The sequence below is a fragment of the Macaca fascicularis genome, chromosome 19 (assembly GCF_037993035.2).
Source record: "Macaca fascicularis isolate 582-1 chromosome 19, T2T-MFA8v1.1".
Taxonomy (NCBI): Eukaryota; Metazoa; Chordata; class Mammalia; order Primates; family Cercopithecidae; genus Macaca; species Macaca fascicularis.
Window position 1 is genome coordinate 5773949 of NC_088393.1, and position 22330 is coordinate 5796278.

The following is a 22330-nucleotide window of genomic DNA, read 5'->3' on the forward strand; positions in this document are numbered from 1 at the left end:
CCACTTAGAGAGGTTTCCACCGCCCTAGGAGTCCGGGAGCGTTGGCCCCTGGCTTCCACCGTGTCCTTCTGTGGTTCATGAGGACCTGCCATCTGGGGGCGGCGAGGTAGGCTGGGCTTTGTGTTTCCAGCATGTCCACCCCAGCCAGCTGGGCCTGCGTACCCAGTGGGTGGCGCTCAGGTCTGGAGCTGCCTCCCTGGCTCCCTGGTTGTTCGCTGTGTGATCTAGGGCAGGCCACTTCCTGCCCAGGCCTCGGTTTCCTCTCCTGGGCAATGGACTGGAATAGCTGTCCCTGCCTTCTTGGGTTGGTGGGCTGGTCAGCCATGCCAGGCACTCAGAGTCATGCCTGCATGGGGGCTCCAGGACCTCGTTGTCAGCCTCTTCATCCTTACTGTCGGGTCTGTTCCAAAGGCCGCAAGCCCCAGAAAGATGGTGACACTCTAGGAGGTCGCTGGACCTGGCGGGCCCCAGGGCTAGGAGTGAGGGGCACGCGTGCTGCTCTGCACTGCTGACACTCTCCACCCAGGCCTTGGGGCTCCCAGACAACCATGAAATTACAAGGCAGATTTGTAGATGCGTAGATTATTTTGTTAATGATTATGATTTTAAATGGTTGATTATGGAACATCAAATACCTATAAATAAGTGTGAACACAGACTGGTCCTTGTATATCTGCCAGGGGTTGCCTCCTGACTGGGTGGGAGCCTGCTCGGGGGCCTGAGGCTGCTGGCATCCCCACTGTATGTGGGGCTCCATCCCTTTGCCTGGGGGCAGTGGGCAGACAGGTGGCCATTGCCCGTGGTACTCCCCAGACCCTGTTGAGTGCCTGGCAAAGATGTAGGTGGGCTGCATCTCCCTTTGTGTGGAAGATTCCAGAAGGAAATGCCAGGTGACCAAGCCTGTGTCTGTCCTGGGTTTTCTTGGCTCTTCACTCAAACACTTCCTTTTTTTTCGGTTTAGTAAAATTTTTTCGGACATAATTTCAGGCTGACCCCAAAATTGCAAGAATAATAGGAAGAATTCCCAGGCCCCTTTCACCCAGGATCCCCATGTGGTGACATTCACTGCTTTGCCTTTAATCCTTTCCTCTCATTTTCTCTCCCTGCACTTCTTCCTGAACTGTCAGTTTGTGGCAGATGTGACATCCCTTTACCTCTCCTTCAGTGTATATTTCCGCCAGACGAGGAATTTTTGTATCAAGTTATCAAAATCAGAAATTCACACTGAGAAAATCAAATCTACAGACCCTATTCTGACTTTGCAGTAATGTCCTTAAGTATCGGAGGAGAATACGGGATCAACACAGCACTCACTTGGCTTGCCGGTCGGTTCCTTTTAACCTGGGGCTGCTCCTGAGTCTCTCCCTGGGTTCTCTGACTCTGATGTTTTGGGGGCATACAGACCGTCATTCTGTTAAATGTCCCCCAGGTGGGTTTGTCTGATGGTTCCCCAGGACCAGATTGAGGCCACACACTTTTGGCAGGAAAATCCCAGGGCCGACATTGGGTGCTGCTTAGTGCACCCTGTTGGGAGGCCCATGGTGTTAATTTGTCCTGTTTCTGGTGATGTTAACCTTGATCCTTTGGTTAAGGTGGGCCCACCAGGTTTCCCCACCCTAACGTTATTATTGTACCATTTACATTTCATGGGGAGGCCAGTGTAAAACGCCGTTACTCCTCAAACGTTCACTGCTTGTTTCAGCAGACACTGATTCTTGCCATATGGTGGTTGTCCAGTCCTGTCATTTCTTTTTTTTTTTTTTTTTTTTTTTTTGGAACGGAGTCTCACGCTGTTGCCCAGGCTGGAGTGCAGTGGCGCGATCTCGGCTCACTGCAAGCTCCGCCTCCTGGGTTCACGCCATTCTCCTGCCTCAGCCTCCTGAGTAGCTAGGACTACAGGCGCCCGCCACCGCGCCCGGCTAATTTTTTGTATTTTTTTTAGTAGAGACGGGGTTTCACTGTGGTCTCGATCTCCTGACCTTGTGATCCGCCCGCCTCGGCCTCCCAAAGTGCTGGGATTACAGGCTTGAGCCACCGCGCCCGGCCCAGTCCTGTCATTTCTTCTGCATTTATTAGCTAACGTCTCCTGTACAGGACAGCTGTCCCTTGTTCCTTTCTTATTTCTATCAGGGTGGGCTCGTGGGTTCTCAGTGGGTTATAATCCACTGCCATCACGATTGATCTGGTTGCTCAAATGGCCCCAGGTTTTTCCAGAGAGAGCCCAGTTGAACTGGCTCCTGGGCCATTTGACATGTCCCCACCCTGCTCTGAGGACTTCCCAACTTTTTGGCACTGGGATGCTCACAGGTCATCCTGTAGTCTCCCTCGTGGTCAATCCCTGGGATTGACCAATCTCCAATAAGTCCTGGTTCTGTTTGTGGAGAATGCCACTTAGAAACCAAGATCCAGGTGCTCTGTGTGCTCAGTGCTACTGGGTTGTCTTTGCTTCTAGGTCCTCTAATCAGACAGAGCTGGGAAGTAGATGTGTGCACATCTTACACACATATACATTGTGTGTGTATACATGAATACATATATATACATACAGACACATGCATTTGTATCCATCTCTGCATCCATCCATCCACCCACCCATCCACCCATTTACTCACCTATCTATCTATCCACCTGCCCATCCACCCACCCACCTATCCATCCATCCATCCATCCATCCACCCACCCACCCATCCGCCCATCCATCCACCCACCCATCCACCCATCCATCTACCCATTCACCCACCCACCCATCCATCTATTCATTCACCTATCCATCCATCTATCCATCTATCCGTCTGTCCATCTATCCATCCATCCACCCACCCACCCACCTACTTACCCACCCACCCATCCATCTACCCATTCACCTATCCATCCATCCAACCATCCATCTATTCATTTACCTATCCATCCATCTGTTCATCCATCCATCCATTTATTCATCCATCCATCCATCCCTCCCCATTAATGCCCATGAGTTCACACTGAAACCTCTAGTTCCAGCTCACACCCAGGGTCCCTTGCTATCTTTCCCCATCCTTATTTGTAACTCCCTTGTCTGACAGTGAGAATCCACCCACCGCCTACCATAAAAGCAGCTTCCAGTGTAGGAGCCAATATTTCTTTTATCTTTATCTCAAAGATGTACAGTCCCAAACTGTATTTAAAAGTTTACATGGATTAGTTCTTCCATTTTTTCCCCCCTTCTTTACTGTGGTTGTATTGTTTGCTTGAAATAAGGTTTGGTTTACTTGTTTTTGTTTGTGTTTTGGACAAGGATTTTCCTCCTCAACTCTTGCTGATTTTAGTTGCCTATTGATTGATTCCTTGATTCAACATACTTGATTTAGTGTGTAGAACATTAGCATGGTTCCAAAGCCAGGACTACACAAAAAGGCGTGGGCGGAGAAGTGTCATCAACCCCCTTCCTCCTCCCCATTCCTGCCCACCCCCTGCAGGAAAGGAATCTCGTCAGTCTCTGGCTCAGCCTTTCAGGGCACCTCAAAGAAGCAGATGTGTATTTTTTAAATTCTTCTTTCTTCTTTCTTCTTCCTTCCTCCTTCCTCCCTCCTCTTCCTCCTCCTCCTCCTCCTCCTCCTCCTCCTCCTCCTACTTCTTTTTGACACAGAGTCTTTCTCTGTTGCACAGGCTGGACTGCAGTGGTGTAATCACGGCTCATTGCAGCCTTCACCTCCTGGGTTCAAGTGATCCTCCCACCTCGGCCTCCTGAGTTAGCTGAGACCACAGGTGTGTGCCACCATGCCCAGCTAATTTTTGTATGTTTTTGTAGAGAAATACCGTGTCTTGCTATGTTGCCCAGGCTGGTCTCAAACTCCTGGACTCAAGTGGGCTCCCAAAGTGCTGGGATTACAGGTGTGAGCCCCAGCGCCTGGCCTTATAACCTCTTCTTTCCCATGTGAAGGTGTCACTGTGCTCTGTTCACTTAGCTGTGTGTCCTGGAAACCACTTCATCAGCCAGGGAACTCTTCCCGGCTCCTCTGCACGGCTGCATCGTGTTCCCTGCAGGGATACAGTGAAGTCCGCCAGTGTCTTTCCTGCATGGAGGCATTTAGTTTGTTTCCAGGCCCTTACGGTGGCGAACTGTGCTGCCGTGCGTAACCTGGTGTATATGGATTTTCACATTGGTGGAAGGGTGTCTTCATGGGAGATTTCCATGAGTGCGCTTGCTGGGTCAGAAGTGCAGACGTATGATGTTAGCTTTTGCTAAACACCCATGTAAGTCCTGTTCCGCGCGCTGTGTCGTCTGGAAGGGCCTGGTTCCCCTGCCTCGCCAGCAGGGTGTGCTGTTCTGCGTCTAAAATACTTGCCAATCCCACTGCTGAGAAATGGGAGCTCAATGATTGTTCCTGTAGTTATGAGTGGTGGTGAACATCTTGTGATTAAAGCTGTTTTTGCATCTTTTCTGTTAACTGTCTCTTCATGCTTTTCACCTACTTTTTTCTATTGGATATTTGGCCTTTTCCTCCTAACTCGAAACTCCAATATGTGAACCTTTGTGGTATGTATTTATGTATTGCAAGTATTTTCTTTGTCTTTTTTTTGTTGTTGTTTGTTTGTTTGTTTTTGGAGACTGAGTCTCACTCTGTTGTCCAGGCTAGAGTGCAGTGGCACAATCTCAGCTCATTGCAACCTCCGCCTCCCAGGTTCAAGTGATTCTCCTGCCTCAGTCTCCTGAGTAGCTGGGACTGCAGGCATGAGCCACCACGCCCAGATAATTTTTGTATTTTTAGTAGAGATGGGTTTTTGCCATGTTGGCCAGGCTGGTCTAAAAATCCTGACCTCAGGTGATTCACCCGCCTTGGCCTCCCAAAGTGCTGGGATTAGAGGCGTGAGCCACCTTGCCCAGTGCAAATATTTTCCCTCAGTCTCTGGATTGCCTTTTGACTTTGTTATTGGTGTTTGGTTTTCTTTTGCCCTGCAGAATTTTTTTTTTCTTTTTCCTTTCCTGTCCTTTCTGTCCACTTTCTCTCCCTTCTCTCTCCTTTCTCTGTCCTTTCCTTTCTCTGTCCTCTGTCCTTTCTCTGTCCTTTCTCTGTCCTTTCCCTCTCCTTTCCTTTCCTTTATTTCCTTTCTTCTTTCTTTTTTTTTCATTTTCTTTCTTTTTCTTTTTTCTCTTTCTTTCAAGAGGAGGTCTTACTGTGTTGCCCAGGCTGGTCTCAAACTACTGGGCTCAAGCAGTCTTCCTGCCTTGACCTCCCAAGCAGCTGGAATTACAGGTGTGAGCCACCACACCTGGCTAATTAAAAAAAAGCCAGGCACGGTGGCTCACACCTGTAGTCCCAGGACTGTGGGAGGATCACTTGAGTCCAGGAGTTTGAGGCCAGCCTGGGCAACGTGGTGAGACCCCTATCTCTACAAAAAAGAAAAAAAGTTAGCCAGACACGGTGGTGTACGCCTGTGGTCCCACCTACTCAGGAAGCTGAGGTGGGAGGACTGCTTGAGCCCAGGAGTTCAAGGCTGCTGTGAGCTATGATCACACCACTGTACGCCAGCCTGAATGACAGAGCGAGACCTTGTCTCAAAAGTCACATTTCTGAGTCTGTTTTCTTTGCCTCTCGATTAGAGCTGTGGTTGGAAAGCCCTTTCCGTCTCTGGGGCTGGAGAGGAGTTTGGCTCGTTTTTTTCTGGCTCTCGTATGATTCCTCCTTTACACTCACGTTCTGATTCCACCGCTGTTCATTCTCGCAGATGGTGTGAGGTGGGGACCTCACTTTATTGTTTTCTAAATGGCTACTCCGTTGTCCCAGCTCCACTGATTAAAAAATCCCTGCTTGGGCCGGGTGTGGTGGCTCACCCCTGTAGTCTCATCACTTTGGGCTGAGGTGGGCGGATCACCTGAGGTCGGGAGTTCGAGACCAGCCTGACCAACATGGAGAAACCCTGTCTCTACTAAAAATACAAAATTAGCTGGGTGTCGTGGTGCATGCCTGTAATCCCAGCTTCTCAGGAGGCTGAGGCAGGAGGGTCTCTTGAATCCGGGAGGCGGAGGTTGTGGTGAGCAGAGATTGTACCCTTGCACTCCAGCCTGGGCAACAAGAGCAAGATTCTGTCTCCAAAAAAAAAAAAAAACAAAAACAAACCCTGCTTGGCCAGGCGCAGTAGCTCACACCTGTAATCCCAGCACTTTGGGAGGCTGAGGTGGGCGGATCCCTAGAAGTCAGGAGTTTGAGATCAGCCTGGACAATATGGTGAAACCCCATCTTTACTAAAATACAAAAATTAGCTGGGTGTGGTGGTGGGTGCCTGTAATCCCAGCTACTTGGGAGGCTGAGTTAGGAGAATTGCTTGAACCCGGGAGGCGGAGGTTGCAGTGAGCTGAGATCGTGCCACTGCACTCCAGCCTGGGTGACAAGAGCGAGACTCCGTCTGAAAAAAAGGTCCCTGCTTACCCCACTGCCTTGGGAAACCCCCTCTGTTCCCCACACAGGCTCCGTATATGCCTGAGTCTGTGTTTGGGCTTCCTCATCTCTCCACAGCAGGTCTGCCCCTGGGTTGTTGGCCACGGTCAGATGCTCAGCCATGTGAGAATACTCTGTCTCCTGCCTGGGCACATCTGGCTCCCCTCTGCGTCCTGTTTGGTATTACTTTTTAGGGTTTGTGCATTTTTCTGTGTTCTTTGGTACACAAATGCTTCTTTGAAGTTAATACGTGGCGGTAATGCTGGCACTGGTGATGGCTGGGGTGGTGGATGGCCTGTGTCCTAGAGGGCGGGTGTGCTGGCAGAGACTTGGGGATGAGGTTAAGGATTCTCCTAAGTCCTTTTCTTCTGGGGGAAAGAGACTCATGGAAACCCCCATTTCCACACGCCAGCCCCTGGCACTTTCCAACATTCACGTGCCCGGCTCCCACAGTCCCACCCTTGCCCTGCCACAGGCCCTTGCTCCCTCCTTACCCGACCTGGAGTTCATGGCCCACAGTGGGCCTGTTCTCATCGCCCATCCCGCCAGCTCCTTGGCCCTTCTCAGCCCTTGCTGCCCCCTGTTCTCATCCACCTCTACCCACGATCCGGAGATGGATTGTCACAGGCCCACGGGTCCAGGCCCACCCCAGCCCGGCAGCTTCCTAGAGCAGTGCCTCAGCCGGGCATGTTGCCCAGGGGCGCTCGGCAGTGTCTGGAAACAGCCGGTCCCTGTGACCCGGTGTGCACATGTGCTGCCATGTGCATTTCACATCCCCAGTTTCATGTAGTTGAGGATGCTTGGCTGTGAGATCTGCCACGGCTCTGTGCTCCCTGGGAGTCCCCTTCTCACGTCACCCTGCGCGATGAGCGTGAGAAGTCACCCGCAGAGGGTCAGGAAGGTGGTTATATTTTAGTGGCCACAGGTGGGCAGTGCCCCTGGGTGTTGAGCAGAGGCCACCCCTGCTCCCCTCTGGAAGACACTCCCTTCTGTCCAGGCAGCCCTCAGATTACAGCCCTCAGTCTGACCCCAGAGACATGCAAATGGGGGACAGATGCAGGGCTTTGGTGCCGGAACCAGGAGCGTCCCGGGCAAAGTGAGACAAGCTGGTCACCCCCTGCACATTCCGCCACTTCCCCCAGGTTTTAGTCTCCCACCCCCTGGAACTGGTAACCCTTCTAGAGGTACCCGTGCAGCGTCTTCCTTTTCTGCGCGCTCCGTGTGTGCTGGCCTGTCCTGCGGCCGTCACCTGGCAGATAGCTGCTGGGGGTCCTGTCCGGACCCAGGGATCCAGCACAAAGCTTGGAGACGTGTCTGTGCAGCCCGCCCTGTGGCTGTGTGTGGAGTTGGTGGTGGACTTCTGTCGCCCCATGACATCTGAGGCTGCAGGAGCGGCCTGTAGAGAGGTGCTGGTGGCCAGGTGGGACAAGCATGGAGAACACAGATGCCCGGGGCAGCTGGCAAGAGGGTCAGGTGCTTTTGAAAGAAGAGATGTTACCAAACTGTCCTTCCCAGTGGTGCTGCCAGGCCACTGGGGCATAGATCAGTGTGGGCACCTGTTCCTCCATGGCCTCTGTGACCTGCTGTGTCGTTGGACTTGCTGGTCTGTGGCTGAGCGAGCCTCCTAAGTGACAGGATGGTGACAGCTACCACTTAGGGTACCTCATTGAGCTTCCCGAAGACCCCATGAGGAGAGCATTAACATGGAGAGCCCCCTTTACACACGAGGAAACTGAGGCCCAGAGGTGTGGGGCCTCGCCCTCCTCTGGACCTCATGGTGGGTGGTGGGGCTCACCTTCCTTTGTGTGCATGTGGATATCCAGTTGTCCCAGCACTGTTTGTTGAAACACCTTTTCTTTCTGCATTCAGTGGTCTTGGGACAGGGCCTTGGGTGCCTGTGCTGTGTACCATATCCCCACCTGGGACCTCCCTCCAAGAGTGATCTTAGAGGTTGCAGGGCCACGGGGGGAAGGTCCCCACCATTCTCCAGCAGCCGCCTCGCCACACAGCTGGGAGGGATGTGGGGTAGAGAGCCCCCCTTGGTGCTGGCCCTGGGGGTCGAAGTGGTACAGGGGCAGGGGTGGCCCCTGCAGTCACCGCGTCCTCCTCTGGTGGAGGCGAGTGGTGATGCTGGGTCACAAGAGGTGGCTTCTCATCCCAGTGGTCTCGCGCTGCACTCTGGGGCCTCCATCACCCGATCTGGGGGCTGTGGGGTTCCTGGGAGAGGGCTTGTGGTAGGGGACAGTTTTTGATGTTCTCTTAGTGAAGGACAGAGAAGAAGAATGGGGGGCTGGCGGTGGGGCCAGGGAGCCAGGATGGTGCTGGTCCCACCTCCCTTCCTTCCATCCCTGCTGCAGGCCTGCCCTCTTCATGCCTGGCTCCCCGCAGCCTCTCCCTGTCCCCGTCTGTCCCGCCACTACTGGAACCCCACCCCACCTCTGGGTAGTGTGCACTCCATCCTCAGAGAGGAACCCTCATCCCCTGGACTTGATCCTGCTGTCTCCCCGGAGCCCGCGGCCGTTCTGCTGCTCCTCCCACCCCTTCTCGCTGTCCTTCCCGGCAGTCCAGGCCTGTCCACCGCGTCTTTCTGACTCGTGCTGCCACATCATCTGCCCCGGCTGGGGTTTTAGCTCCCCGGGGACTGGAAATGCATTGGTTAAGATATCGTGAGTTAGGCCGGGCACAGTGGCTTATGCCTGTAATCCCAGCACTCTGGGAGGCCGAGGCAGGTGGACCACCTGAGGTCAGGAGTTCAAGACCAGCCTGGCAAACATGATGAAACCCCATTTGTACTAAAAATACAAGAATTAGCTGGGCATGGTGGCACACACCTGTAATCCCAGCTACTTGGGAGGTTGAGGCAGGAGAATTGCTTGAACCTGGGAATTGGAGGCTGCAGTGACCCGAGATTGTGCCATTGCACTCCAGCCTGGGCAACAGAGCGAAACTCCATCTCAAAAAAAAAGAAAAAAGATATGGCGAGTTAAGAAGTTAAGAGAGGCCGGGCGCGGTGGCTCATACCTGTAATCCCAGCACTTTGGGAGGCTGAGGCGGGTGGATCACGAGGTCAGGAGATCGAGACCATCCTGGCTAACACAGTGAAACCTCGTCTCTACTGAAGAATACAAAAAAGTAGCCGGGCAAGGTGGCGGGCGCCTGTAGTCCCAGCTACTCGGGAGGCTGAGGCAGGAGAATAGCGTGAACCCGGCAGGCGGAGGTTGCAGTGAGCTGAGATTGTGCCATTGCACTCCAGCCTGGGCGACAGAGCAAGACTCCGTCTCAGCTTCCATGTTCTACTCTGTGAAGTGGGAGTGACAGCAGTGCCTTTCCCATGGGGCTGCTGGGAAGTGACTCAACCAGGAGCACCAGCGAGGGGACACCAGAGCGGGCCCCAACCACCTCCTGGCAGAAGCATGGGGCTCACGAGGCAGGGCGGGGGTGGTGGGGACCAGGCGCAGACCTGGGCAGGGACCTGGGCAGAACAGGGAAGTGGAACCTTCTAGAAGGGCCTTGGAGGAGGGCCCTACCCACACCACCCCTCGTGAGCAGCCCCCTGCCAATGTCCATCTCCCAGTTGAGAGTTGGGAAAAGCAGAGTTCTCTCAGGACTGGAATATGAATGGCAGCTCTTAGCCAGGCTCTGCCATATTGGAGAGGGTTCCAGAAGGTCCCGCAAGCCCACTGGCTCCTCTGTCATTCTTGGCATGGTTTTGATCTCTCTTCTCCCTTGCTTCATTGCTGTGATGTCAAGCATCTCTTCCCGTGACTGTTGACTCCTTTTGTATCTTCTTTGGAGAAATGTTTGTTCCATCCTTTGCCCGTGTTTTCTGTTAGGTTGTTTGTCTTTTGTTAAGTTGCAAGAGTTGTTGACATATTCCGGATGCAAGTTCCTTATTAGATAATGACTTGCAAATATTTTCTCCTGTTTTGTACATTGTCTTTTCATTTTTCTGTTTTTTTTTTGTTTTTTTTTTGTTTTTTTTTTTTCGAGACAGAGTATTGTTCCATCTCCTAGGCTGGAGTACAGTGGCACAAACATAGCTCACTACAGTCTCCAACTCCCAGGCTCAAGTGATCCTCCCTCAGCCTCCTGAGTAGCTGGGACTACAGGTGTGCATCACAATGCCTGGCTAATTTTTTTCTTCTTTATTTTTTGTAGAGATGGCATCTTGCTGTGTTACCTAGTCTGGTCTTGAACTCCTGTGCTCATGTGATCCTCCCACCTCGGCCTCCCCAAAGTGCTGGGATTATAGACATGAGCTGCCATGCCCAGTCAAGTCTTTTCACTTTCTTGAGGCCTTTGCAAACAATTTTTCTTTTTCCACATGCACTTTTGGTGTTATAGCCTGATCCAAAGCCACGAAGGTTTATTCCCATGGTTTTCCTAAGAGTTGGATAGTTCTGGGCGGGGTATACCAGCTCACATCTATACGCCCAGTGCTTTGGAAGGCTGGGTTGGGAGGATTGTTTGAGGCCAGGAGTTTGAGACGAGTGTGAGCAACATAGCAAGACACTGTTGGTACAAAAAGTTTTAAAAAGAGTTTTGTAGTTTGGGCACTTACATTTAGATCTATGACCTATTTGGAGTCAGTATAAATATATGGTGTGAGGTAGGGGTCCACCTTCATTTTTTTGTGTGTGAATATCCAGCTGTCCCAGCAATATTTGTTGAAAAAACTGTTCTTTATGCATTGAGTGGTCTTTGCACTGTTTTTGAAAATCACCTGACTTTAAGTATATGGGTTTATTTCTGGACTCTCAGCTTTCTCCCATTTATCTAATGTCTGTCCTTATACCAGTACCATGCTGTCTTGACTACTGTAGGTTCATCACTGTGAATTATTTTATGTCTAGTCTTGAGTGCAGACATTAAGGAAAAATAATGTGGTTTTTACATTAACATATAGGGACCCAGATTAGCTGATGAGACTACAGCCTTCTTAGTTGGGATCCGGAAAACCCTGGCTGTTCCCTGCCTCCTTTTTCCTTCTTTTTCTTTCTTTCTTTTTTTTTTTTTTTTTTTGAGACAGAGTCTCACTCTGTTGCGCAGACTGGAGTGCAGTGGCGTGATCTCGGCTCCCTACAACCTCTGCCTTCTGGGTTCAAGCAATTCTCCTGCTTCAGCCTCCCGAGTAACTGGGACTACAGGCACGTACCACCACACCTGGCTAATTTTTTTAAAAAATATTTTTAGTAGAGATGGGTTTCACCATATTGGCCAGGCTGGTATCGAACTCCTGACCTCGTGATCTGCCCACCTGGGCCTTCCAAAGTGCTAGGATTATAGGTGTGAGCCACCATGCCTGGCCCCTGCCTCCTTTTTTTTTTTTTTTTTTTGAGACGGAGTCTCGCTCTGTCGCCCAGGCTGAAGTGCAGTGGCCGGATCTCAGCTCACTGCAAGCTCCGCCTCCCGGGTTCACGCCATTCTCCTGCCTCAGCCTCCCGAGTAGCTGGGACTACAGGCGCCCGCCACCTCGCCCGGCTAGTTTTTTTTTTTTTTTTGTATTTTTAGTAGAGACGGGGTTTCACCGTGTTAGCCAGGATGGTCTCGATCTCCTGACCTCGTGATCCACCCGTCTCGGCCTCCCAAAGTGCTGGGATTATAGGCTTGAGCTACCGCGCCCGGCCTTTTTTTTTTTTTTTTTTTTTTTTAAAGACAGAGTTTCACTGTGTTGCCCAGGCTGGAGGGCAGTGGCGTGATCTCAGCTCACTGCAGCCTCTGCCTCCCAGATTCAAGCAATTCTCCTGCCTCAGCCTCCCAAGTAGCTGGGACTACAGGTGGATGCCACCACACTCTGCTAATTTTTGTACTTTTAGTAGAGATGAGGTTTTGCCATGTTGGTGAGGCTGGTCTCAAACTCCTGACATCAAGTGATCTGCTCACCTTGGCCTCCCAGAGTGTGGGATTCCAGGTGTGAGCCACTGTGCCCAGCCTATTCCCTGCTTCCTTTATTGAGCCATGCCACCTTCCTCAGTTGGATTTGGGTATCAGTAAGGATATGAAGGTTTTGGTGACATACTTGTAAATAAGAGGCTGTTTCCCTAGGATGCAGAGGTTGATGACAAATGTCAGCTTTTCAGTTCTTTCACTCAAGAAAGATGTGCAGCTTGAATTCAGCAGGTTTGGTCTTCAGTGGGGCCTGAAAGTGGGTGGGATGTGGTGGTGCCCCTCGGTTTTCTGATCATCTTGGCTCTTTTATGGCCTGACTCTCCTCTTCCAGTGACAGCCTGCTATGCTGTGAGCTTCAGAGGACAGAGGTCCAGGTGGTTGTTTGGTTTAGTTTTTTTAACTTTTTATTTTGAAATAATTTTAGACTCACTGAACTGTTGCAAAGATAGCACAGAGCGTTCCTGTGTACCTTTCACTCAGCCCCTGATGTGAGCATCTTACATAACCACAGAATGCTCAGAAATTAGCCAATTCCATAGTACCATGCAATTTACTCAACTGTAGATTTTTTTTTTTTTGAGTCAGAGCCTTGCTCTGTCACCCAGGCTGGAGTGCAGTGGTGCAATCTTGGCTCACTGCAACCACTGCCTGCCAGGTTCAAGCGATTCTCCTGCCCCAGCCACCCGAGTAGCTGAGATTGCAGGTGCCCGCCACCACGCCCAGCTAACTTTTGTATTTTTAGCAGACACGGGGTTTCACCATGTTGGCCAGGCTGGTCTCGAACTCTGACCTCAGTTGCTCTGCCTGCCTTGGCCTCCCAGAGTGCTGGGATTACCGATGTGAGCCACTGCACCTGGCCTCAACTATAGATTCTATTAGATTCCCACTAGTTGTCCCACCAACATCCCTTTCCTGGTCCAGGACATCATCCAGGACCCCACTCACCATTTAATCTCAGAGGCTCTTCCGGGCATGCCAAGCCTCCATCTTGCCTTGACTTTCACGACCTTGGCACTTCCAGAGAGCACCAGGCAGATGTTTTGTAGAAGGAGCTTCTTCCCTTGGCTTTCAGGCGTTTTCTCGTGGTTAGCCTGGGGCTCTGGCCATTTTGGAAGCAGACTGCAGGGGCTGAGGTTGCTGCTTCCCTGTGCAGCGCAGCAGGAGGTGCGTGTGGCCGATGTGGCTGATGCCGCTCAGCCGGTGATGTCGACTGTGGCCGCCTGGCTGAGGCATCGGCCCAGTTCCTCCACTGCAGAGTTACTCCTTTTCCCTTTGGGACTTTGAGCCTGTGAACATGTCCTGTGCCTTCAACTTCTGCCCGCCAGTTTTTGCACCTCCGCGTGGCTCTTTCCTGCAGGGATTATTCCCGGGGTGTTGGAATGGTGATTTTATGTTACTTGTATTCCTTTGAGACTTACGAAGGAGAATTCTTCTGTGGAGGAGAGCTGTCCCTCTTCCCCCATTTATCAATTGCGTTTTATTTATTTGTATATTTTTGAGACAGAGTCTCACTCTTTTGCCCCGGCTGGAATGCAGTGGCACAATCTTGGCTCACTGCAAGCTCCGCCTCCTGGGTTCAAGCAATTTTCCTGCCTCAGCCTCCCGAGTAGTTGGGATTACAGGCGCCCGCCACCACACCTGGCTAATTTTTGTATTTTTAGTAGAGACAACGTTTCACCATGTTGTGCAGGCTGGTTTCAAACTCCTGACCGCAAGTGACCCACCTGCCTCGGCCTCCCGAAGTGCTGGGATTACAGACATGAGCCACTGCGCCCTTGATTGCACTTTAAATGTTCTCTCCGGAAAGCCATCTGTGTGTTTGTTTTATCCTGTGGGTTGTAACATGATGCTGTCATTCATCTTAGTGCTCAGGTAGGTGGTCCTCATTTTGGCCATCGGGAGCCCTTCGCGTGTCCTTTCTGCCCGCTCCCATCCTGTCAAGCCTTCCCTCCCTCTCTGGTCCTGCAGGGCGATCTGAGCTCATCTTGTATGTTCTGCCCCAGCCCTGGAATTGACCACCTGTCCTGCATGGCGCCCTGGTTCCTCATAGTGGAGAATGAGATTTACAGACCGTGGCCTGGGTGCTGACCGTGCTTGATGCTCTTGGGGCATCATTGCTTCAGGTTTTCTCTGCCAACAGGGCTTGGAAGTAGGAATGCTAACCCATGTGTATATGCGCATCTGTATGTCTCTCACAGTATCTTTTCCAAAGCTGCTGAGTTCATACTCATAGGGTGCTAGAGCGTTCATGTCGTGGGCCTGTCTGAGGCTTTGGGTGGCCACCCCCAACCTGTAAGGGGTACGCAGAGCCCCTGGAGAAAGGAGGACCTTCCTGTGGGGCTAAAGACTTGGGTGGGAGGCAGGAAATGACATGTCCCTTTTGAAGGCCACTTGGGACTTGTGGCCGTGGGAGAGGCAGGCAGAGCCGGGCACTGGGCCATCCTGGGTCAGGTAACCTCGCCAGGCGGGCAGGTGAGAGGATGGATCCCTTCCTTCCGGTTCAGAGATTCCTGTTTTTGGACCCGTGCCCAGCCCCAGGATAAGAGGTGGGCAGTGTGGTCTGGTGCAGGCCCAGCCTTCTGAACCCACCTGAGGGTCAGCCCTGGAGGCTCTGGTGACTGGCAGCCTCATGGCCAAGAGCACCTCCTTTTGGGGGGTTCTTGGGGGGCCAAGTTCTGTGGTCCCCAGGCCTCTGTGCTGTGGTGCCGCTGTCTCCTCCCTGATTCCCGCCTGTGGTCTCTCCTTTCGCCCCACCTGTGGGTCTTGGCAGAGGGGCTCCGTCAGCACCTGTGCCTTCAGAATCAGCACGTGTGGGGCAGCGGCTGTTACGTTATCAGCAGCTCATGCCTTTTGGGGGCATTGGTGTCCGATGCCTGGGGCTGTCACTGCAGGCTTCTGTCATGCTGCGGTGGGCTCCCCTTGCCAATTCTATTCCTAGTGCCCAGGTCTGCCCAGAAGCCGCAGCAAGGTCGACGGGCTGGGCCCATGGCAGGACACGGTCAAACCTCAACCACCTGGGTCTTCCCCTCCCGGCAATTAATAGAACTTGGTTTTTGGAGCAGTTTGAGATTTACAGAGAATTTGGGCAAGTGGGAGTGAGAGTTCCCGTCTCTCCCTGCCACTCCCCGCCCGTTTTCCTCATGGTAACATCCTGCCTATCGTGGTGCATTTGTCTCTTGATTAACACTTTGTTAGTGACACTTCACACTTCATTCGGATTGCCTCTGCTTTTCCCTAATGGACTTTTTTTTCTGTCCCAGCCCCCCGCAACCCTGACCTCCCAACTGGGATCCCTCGTGGCCTGTAGCCGTCCCAGGATCCCTCGTGGCCTGTGGCTGTCTCCTCAGGCTCCTCTGGGCTGGGACCGCTCCCCACACATTCCCTTAGTTTTGTGCCTGGACAGTGTTGAGGGGAGTTGGCCAGGCAGATGGTAGGGCGCCCCTCGATTGGGGCGTGTCTGGCGTTTTGCTCAGGCTCGCACGGGGTGGAGGCTGTTGGGAGGACCTCAAAGGTAAGGGCTCTTCTCGTCACATTCTGGCAAGTGTTAGGACACGGGCCATCAGCAGGACTGGGTTAGAGCCGTGTGGCTGTTGCTGCTGCCCTGACGGCCTGGCTGCAGGGGTTCATCATCCTCCCCCCGGGACGCTGTCCCCTGACTTTCCATTCGTGCACTGATGGAAGGAAGTCACTGCATAGCCCATGCGTCAGGAATGGGGAGCTGCCTGGGCCCCAACCCCTTGTCCTCCCTCCTTGGGGGGCAGTGGAGGTGGGCTAGCCTGGCGTGTCATCCATTGCGGATGGGGGCCAGGGTGGACACAAGCCTAGGCTCGGGCTGTGCCTTGAGAACTGGGGCCCGGCCTCAGCCCCAGAGCTCCAGCCTCCCAGCTTGGAGTGGGCACTTTTCGGGCCCCGGAGAGGGAGGGCAGGACCTGTGGTCTTGGCAGCACCGGGCTGAGGTCTGTCCAGCTGAAAGCCTCCGGGTCTGGTGGACTCCCTGCCTTCTTGACCAAGTGCTGAGAGTGGGGGTGGCACATTGCGCAGCAGGGGAGAGAGCTGTGCAAAGAGATAGTTACGTGTGGAGGGGAGACCCAGGATCCCGTGGGGACCTGGTGGTAGCCAGGAGCAGCAGTCACAGGGGAGAGGCCTGGGTGGCCCCTAGGAGTGGACAGGCGCTTGCCTCCCCTGAAGTCAGGGAGGTGTCCTTTGCTGCTGTGACAAGTGGCCGCAGACACAGTGGCTGAAAGCAGCACCTGGTCATTCTCTCCCATGCCTGGAGGAGGAAAGTCTGACGTGGGCCTCCCTGGGCTAAAACCATGGTGTGGGCAGGGCTGTTCCTTCTTGAGGCTCCCGGAGAGAGTCCATTCCTTTCCTTTCCCAGTGTCTAGAGGCGTCCACATCCCTCGGCTTGGGGCCCTTCCTCCCGCTTCACAGCCACAGTGCAGCCTCTTCCAGGCCCTGACTCTCACCCTCTGGCCTCTTCCCACGAGGAGGCTGTGAGGACATTCGGCCCCCGGATCATCCCATCTCAAGCTGCCTAAGTCAGTCCCATCCGCAAAGCCCCTGGTGCCACGGAAGGGGAAATAGTCCCAGGGTCTGGGGGTGAGGACAGGGACGTCTTTGGGACCATTATTCTGCTGCCCACAGCTGCGTGGAGGGATTCCTGAGTGCGCAGGTCCTCTTCAGCTGGGGACAGTGTCAGGGGTCGGCCTGGGCAGGTGGGAGAGGTCGTGAAGCCCTTTGCAGGGCACTTGGCCGCTCATCTGGCGCGGGGAAGAGGCACAGCCTGCGGCCCGGTGCTCTAGGGCCTGCTGTTCCCTTCCTACCCAGGGCAGGGCCTGTGGGAAGATACGGAAGTCGGGTGAATGAGCCGTGCCCAGTGATTTTAAAAAGCAGATTAAAATAACACAGCAAATGTCAGAGCTCATTGTGTGCTGTAGGGCGTTTGTGAAACTCGCATTGTTTATTTTTTTGAGACAGGGCCTCGCTCCGTCGCCCAGGCAGCAGCCTTGAATCCTGGGCTCAGGTGATCCTCCTGAGGAGCTGTGGCCACACCTGCTACCACACCTGGCTCAGTTTTAAAGTTTTTGTAGAGACAGAGTCTCACTATGTTGGTCAGGCTGTTGAGACTCCTGGCCTCAAGTGATCCTTCCTCATCATCCTCCCAAAGTGCTGGCATTACAGGTGTGAGCCACCGCACCACTTGGTGTTGTTTAAAAGTCCTGGTGAGTTGTAAAAAGTGTACAGCTTCGGGAGGCCGAGGCAGGTGGATCACAAGGTTAGGAGTTTGAGACTAGCCTGGCCAGCATGGTGAAACCCCGTCTCCACTAAAAATACAAAAAATTGGCCAGGCGTGATGGCGCACACCTGTAGTCCCAGTTACTTGGAAGGCTGAGGCAGGAGAATTGCTTGAACCCAGGAGGCAGAGGTTGCAGTGAGCCGAGATCGCGCCACTGCTCTCCAGCCTGGATGACAGAGCAAGACTCCATATTTAAAAAAAAAAAAAAAAAAGAAAGAAAAGATACAACAAAACCAGGGCCCCAGGGAGCGAGCTTCTCTGCCCTGGAGGTTGGGCCCACCGAGGGGACCTTAGAGTTGCTTCTGAAGTGAGAGTTGGCATTAGCTGAGCAGAAGGAAGCAGAGGGCAGCCTGAGTTGAGAGCCAGCACCGGTGGAGCTCAGAGACGAGGGCTCGCAGGCCTGGGCACCCACCGAGCCCCAGGTGTGCCAAGTCCAGTGGGAGCTGCAAGTCAGATTGTGAAAGTCCTTTTTATTTTTTCCTAGACGTAGTCTTGCTCTGTCACCCAGGCTGGAGTGCAATGGTGTGATCTCAGCTCACTGCAACCTCTACCTCCCAGGTTCAAGTGATTCTCAAGCCTTAGCGTCCCCAGTTGATCTCAGCTCACTGCAACCTCTACCTCCCAGGTTCAAGTGATTCTCAAGCCTTAGGGTCCCGAGTAGATCTCAGCTCACTGCAACCTCTACCTCCCAGGTTTAAGTGATTCTCAAGCCTTAGTGTCCTGAGTAGCTGGGACTACAGGTGCACATCACACCCGGCTAATTTTTGTATTTGTAGTAGAGACGGGGTTTCACCCTGTTGACCAGGCTGGTCTTGAACTCCTGACCTCAGCTAATCTGCCTGCCTTGGCCTCCCAAAGTGCTGGGATTACAGATGTCAGCCACCGCGCCCCGCCATGAAAGTCTTGATATTGGCCGGAGTGGTGGCTTATGCCTGTAACCCCAGTACTTTGGGAACCCAAGGCAGGAGAATCATTTGAGGCCAGGAGCTCGAGACCAGCCTGGACACGATAGTGAGACCCTGTCTCTTAAAAAAAAAAAAAGTCTTGGTGTCACATCCAAAGTTTGGAGTTCCGTTCTGCATTCATCCTACAAGTGTCTGAGCGTCTGTGTCCAGGACTAAGTTTGACGCCTGGGCTGTGCCTTGGCCCTTGTGAGGTCGCAGCCCCTGCCTCCCTCTCTCCCTGCGCTCTGCCTCTTGGTGTTGGGGGGTGGGGAAAAAACTGGGTGCATTTTCTGCACTTTTCCCCTTGTAGGAAGCAAAACTTGAAAATCTCTCAGTAGTTGTCTGCATCTTAAGGCTTCCAGAAGCTTCTTTGGTTTCATTTGACTGTTCACGGATACTCTCGCTGCCTCGGCCCCTGGTTTTTAGGAGCTGAGGTTAAAATGGACCCTCACTGGAAAACTTGACTGGGTAAAGTGCTTATAGTTACGGATTTTTGTGTTGTTAAAAATTGACAAGAATGTGGAAAATCTGAATAAAGGCAAGCGTCCTTGGGCTGTGTGCAGCTGGTGGGAGTCGAATTTAGAATTAAAACTTGAGCGTGCAATCAGTTTAGTTAATCATGCTTTTATTTGCATGTTTTAGGAACCATCACCATTGCTGGAGGCACCTGACAAATCCTAGCCAATTTTTGGAGCATCTCCACCCAGGAACCTCGCCATCCAGAAGTAAGTAACACGGGCCCGGCCCCCAGGTGGCACCACAGGACCAGGGCCCGGAAGGCTATGGCCTCTTCCCTGGGTGGCCTGCCAGGCTCTGAATTCCTGGGACGTCCAGGCATGAGCTGTGCTTAGACGGGAGCCTGCGGTAGGGAGGTTCTTCTGGAAGTTTCTGCATGAAGCCTGTCTGCTCTGGGCTTGCATCTCGCCCTTTGGCATCGAACCACCCGACCCTCACTTCTAGAAACTGCAAAAGCTGCAGCTCCTCCTGCCTTTCGAGTGATACTGGGGTTTCCCCAGGACCCACTACCCTGTCTGCATCGGCCCTGGGGACACCTGGGCTCGTGGGGCGTTCCCCCACACACTGTCAGAAGTGGGGAGCAGTTAGAGCAGGGGTTTCTAAAAATGGGAGACTCCTTTTTTTTTTTTTTTTTTTTGAGACGGAGTCTTGCTCTGGGACACTCCTTTCTAAATGCCTCTGAGATAGTTCCATGGCCTGGCTGCCCCGGGTTTAGTTCCTTTTCTTGTGCCTTTCTTACAAGCCAAGGACAGTGGGCTTAAAGAGGTGCCTCTGCTGGCAGCCCAGGGGGACCACTCAGGAGAAGAGAGAATGGCCTCATCGCTTCTGGCCATATCCATAGGGCCCGGGTGACCCAGCGGAGAGTGTCAAGTGTGGGATGAGCAGTGCTGTGTCCTCCTGTCAGGACGGAGATGGCAGTGGCAGCGGTGGCTGGCAGAGCACTGGGGAAGGGCGGCCTGGTATGGCGTTGCCCTTGGATTCTGTGCCACTTCCCTGTGCAGAGGGAAGAAGGTGCCTGTCCAGGGCCCCTTGTGGCTAACGAGAGCGAGTATGGACTTGAACTGGGGCCCTTGAGTCATTTGTGGGTGCCTTTTCTGTTCTGCCACGATTAGGACCTTGAGGAGGGTGGTAGAGCCTAGCCTCCCTTGGGAAGGCATAAAGTGTAAAGGAAGAGGCTCTGGGCACCTGGTTGGCAAACTATGGCCCCTGGACCCAATCTGGGCCCCCGTTTTTATAAATAAAGTTTTATTGGCACGTGGCTGTGTCCATTTGTCTGTGCATTGTCTCTGGCTGCCCTCTCCTCACAGAAGAGAAGTGGGGAGCAGTTCCACTTGGGAGAAGTGAATAGCTGGAAGAGAGGGCGTGAGCTGCGCGTCTGAAGACATTTCCTATCTGGGCCTGTGCAGAAAACCATGCGCCTCCTCTTGTCCCGGTTAACTTACTGCTGGCTGGGGCAGGATGGACGAGTCTCTTAGTGACTTGGTTTGGAAATTGGCAGCTCTGTCTGTGCCTCCTAAAATCGTGCTTTTACCCTTCAAGTTTATGTTTTGTTACAAGATGGTCAATTTACTAAAACTCAACTGTCTTCTTTGTACCAAGATTAACATAGCACAAACCAAGTAAGCAATGTGCTCTGTCAGTTAGCTTTGTTTTTTTGAGACAGGGTCTCGCTGTGTCACCCAGGCTGGAGTGCAGTGGTGTGATCATAGCTCACTGCAGCCTCCACCTCTTGGGCTCAAGGGATCCTCCCGCCTGAGCCTCTTGAGTAGCTGGGACTACAGGCATGCACACCACACCTGGCTAATTTTTTTTATTTTTGTAGAGACTACGTTGCCCAGGCTGGTCTCAAATTCCTGGCCTCAAGTGATCCTCCTACTTCGGCCTCCCAACGTGCTGGAGTCACAGGTGTGAGTCACCTCATCCTGCCTTAGTTCACCATATAGCCTTTGATAAACCCACTTGATATCTGAAGGTGCTGAGTGCAGCAACGAGGAGGTGCTAGAAAATATTCGGGGAGAGCACGGGAGACAGGAGTGAGGGAGCCGGGCTCCTGCTTCCGGAGGCCTGGAGCTGAAGGAGAAGAGGAGCTCAGGGCAAACCGTGTGGGGTTGCTGTGGTTTGCCAGGTCCCCAGATAGGCGGCTTTACTGAGATGAAATTAACACGCATCATATTCACTCTTTAAAGGATACAGTTTGGAAATGTGGGTGCCCTTGCAGGGCTGGGCAGCATCACCACTAATTCCGGAGCATCTCACTGTCCCAGAGGAAGCTCTGTCCCCCCTCAGCAGTGGCTCCCCATCCCGCCCCCACACCCCTAAACCAGCCATCCCCTTCCTGCCTCTGTGGACTGGCCTGCACTGTCCTGGACATCTCTTAGAAATGGGATCACGCACTGTGTGGCCTTTTGTGCCTGGAGTCTCTCACTGAGTGCGACATCCTCAGAGATGAACCTCAGTTCATCCACGCCATGGTCTGCGTCAGAGCCTCACTCATTTTCGTGGCTGAGTCGCGTTCTGCTGTGTGTGGCGCGCCGTGTGAGCTGCTCCCCTGCCGATGGGCGTTCATGTGGCCTCCTCTCTAGCTGTTGGGAGTCGTGCTGCTGTGGACGTTGGTTTGCAGGTGTGGTGTGGATATGCATTTCCATTTCCCTTGGGTCGACACCTGGGTGTGGAATCGCGGGTCCTAGGGTACGTTCTGTTTAACCTCAGGAATCGCCTGCCCGTCTCCACGGCGGCCGCACCTTTCAACATTCCTATGAGCTGTGCCTGAGCGCTGCCTCTGGTTTTGGAAACGTCTCTCGGAATAGTTGCCCGCTTTCTCCATTCCCACCCTGGAGCCGTCGCTTGGTGCACGGGGGGAGCTGGGCTGCGGGTGGCAGGGGAAGGGGGTCCCATGGCAGCTGCGAGTCGGCCTGTCCTCCTGCCTGCTTCCCGTGCCTCTGCTGTTAGCTTATTCGAGTATTGAATCATAGTGGCTTTTTCCTACTAAATAGAATGCTAGGTTATCTTTTTCAGGCCTTGTAACTTTTCCTGCCTTATAAAAAAGCACACCTTGAACACCTCGCTTTCTGTCTTTGCGCACAGATAGGTGTTGGGTGGGGGCTGATACAAAACACCCCTGTCTGGCCGGGCGCGGTGTCTCACGCCTGTAATCTCAGCACTTTGGGAGGCTGAGGCAGGCGGATCACCTGAGGTCAGGAGTTCAAGACCAGCCTGGCCAACATGGTGAAACCTCGTCTCTACTAAAAATACAAAAACTAGCCAGACGT

At 53.1% G+C, this 22330-nt stretch overlaps 1 protein-coding gene across 11 annotated transcripts in view; it reads left to right on the forward strand.

The window, feature by feature from the left end:
- KDM4B (lysine demethylase 4B) overlaps positions 1 to 22330 on the forward strand; it is a 185391-nt gene that overhangs the window by 30349 nt on the left and 132712 nt on the right. For all 11 annotated transcript variants that reach the window (XR_012428267.1, XR_012428269.1, XR_012428268.1 and 8 more), the window contains exon 2: positions 19188 to 19270. The gene's annotated coding sequence lies outside the window, so the exon portion shown is untranslated. The remainder of the gene's footprint in view (positions 1 to 19187; positions 19271 to 22330) is intronic.